Raw genomic sequence first — 2,079 nt, 5'->3', positions numbered from 1 at the left:
CGCTCATATTCCAAAACAAAAGCTGCGCTCTCCTTTCTTCTGTCCATCAATCCCAGAGCTAATCCACGGGATGTCAAAACTGTAAGCATGCTGTGCTCGATTCTGCCAGCTTAGAACCACCGACCGGACCAGAGAGGAGGTTCTGAAACAGCGCGGCTGTGTGCGGTCACTGGACCGAGGCTGAACGAACCGAGCTGAAACGCAAAGCTGCTGCCAGGGTGGAGAGTAGTTGTCGCTCCGGTTTAAAACGTTCACGGTTCTGTTCCCCCTCGGAAAACTTGTGCGTGACAACTTTACACTTAGCTTCAACTCTGTTTCTGATGAAAATAGAAAGTTCTGCCGACATTCTTGCTAACTTGTTAGCGCAGCATGTTGTTGTGATCACGTGAGCGCTACATGCTGGATCCAAGCGCTGCTGGATAGAAACACTGGAGCGGAGTCAGTGAACTGCTGGATTGAACTGCTAATATCGGAGCGYTTATATCGGGCATTTTTTATGCAGGCCAATAAAATCCGATACTCATTTTTTGGCTGATATCGGACTGATATCCGATATCGATATCGGATCGGGACACCCCAACAGAAAGTATTAGTTATGTTTAATTACAGGGTTTTTTGGTTTGTACACAAAACATAAACACACGTAGACACCAGGCTGCACAGGGTCACAGCTCGTCAGATCCAAACCCAGCTGTGGACGTGTCTGGGTTTTCTCTGGGTACTGCAGTGTCCTCCCACAGATCATGCATGCTTGGCTAACAGGGACTTTTATGTTGTCCCTAGGTGTGAATGGTTGTTTTAAGTGTCCAGTTTACCAGCCCCTCATTAGGCCTTTTGCACTGCAGGGCCTGGCTGGGCCTGGCTTCAAACCCAGGAACAGCTTGTTTGTATTAACTATATATACACTCACCGGCCACTTTATTAGACACACCTGTCCAACTGCTCATTAACACAAATGTTGCATCAGCCAGTCACATTACAGTAAACTCAATGCATTAAGGCATGTAGACATGACAAAGATGATCTGCTGGAGTTCAAACTGAGCATCAGAATGAAGAAGAAAGATAATTTAAGTGACTTTGAACGTGGCATGGTTGTTGGTGCCAGACGGGCTGCTCTGAATATTTCAGAAACTGCTGATTTACTGGGATTTTCACCCACAACCATCTCTAGGGTTTACAGAGAATGGTCCAAAAAAGAGAAAGTACACAGTGAACGGCAGTTCTGTGGGTGCAAATGCCTTGTTTGATGCCAGAGGTCAGAGGAGAACGGTCAGACTGGTTTGAGCTGATAGAACAGCAACAGTAACTCAAATAACCACTCGTTACAGCAGAGGTCTGCAGAAGAACATCTCTGAACACACAACATGTCGAACCTTCAGGAGGATGGGCTACAGAAGACCACACCACAGACTCACCAAAACTGGACAATAGAAGATTGAAAAATGTTGCCTGGTCTGATGAGTCTTGATTTCTGCTGCAACATTCGGATGGTAGGGTCAGAATTTGGCATCAACGACATGAAAGCATGGATCCATCCTGCCTTGTATCAATGGTTCAGGCTGCTGGTGGTGGTACAATGGTGTGGGAGATTTTTTCCTGGCACACTTTGGGTCCATTGGTACCAACATTGTGTCAACACCACAGCCTGCATGAGTATTGTTGCTGACCATGTCCATCCCTTTATGACCACAGTGTACCATCTTCTGACCATGTCCATCCCTTTACTACCACAGTGTACCATCTTCTGATGGCTACTTCCAGCAGGATAATGCTCCCTGTCATAAAGCGTGAATCATCTCAGACTGGTTTCCTGAACACAACAACGAGCTCACTGTACTCAAATGGCCTCCACAGTCACCAGTTCTCAATCCAATAGAGCATCTTTGGGATGTGGTGGAACGGGAGATTCACATCATGAATGTGCAGCTGACAAATCTGCGGCAACTGTGTGATGTTATCATGTCAAGATGGACTCTCTGAGAAATGTTTCCAGAACCAAGGCAGTTTTGAAGGCAAAAAATGGTCCAATCCAGTACTAGCAAGGTGTACCTAATATATGTGTGTGTGTGTATATATA

At 46.1% G+C, this 2,079-nt stretch overlaps 1 protein-coding gene across 1 annotated transcript in view; it reads left to right on the top strand.

Annotated features, from left to right (window-relative positions):
• The window catches only part of ada (adenosine deaminase), a 49,176-nt gene that overhangs the window by 40,435 nt on the left and 6,662 nt on the right, over positions 1-2,079 (top strand). The window lies entirely within an intron of this gene.

This window comes from Austrofundulus limnaeus, unplaced genomic scaffold (assembly GCF_001266775.1).
Source record: "Austrofundulus limnaeus strain Quisiro unplaced genomic scaffold, Austrofundulus_limnaeus-1.0 Scaffold616, whole genome shotgun sequence".
NCBI lineage: Eukaryota > Metazoa > Chordata > Actinopteri > Cyprinodontiformes > Rivulidae > Austrofundulus > Austrofundulus limnaeus.
This window is presented reverse-complemented; position numbering and strand designations above follow the sequence as displayed.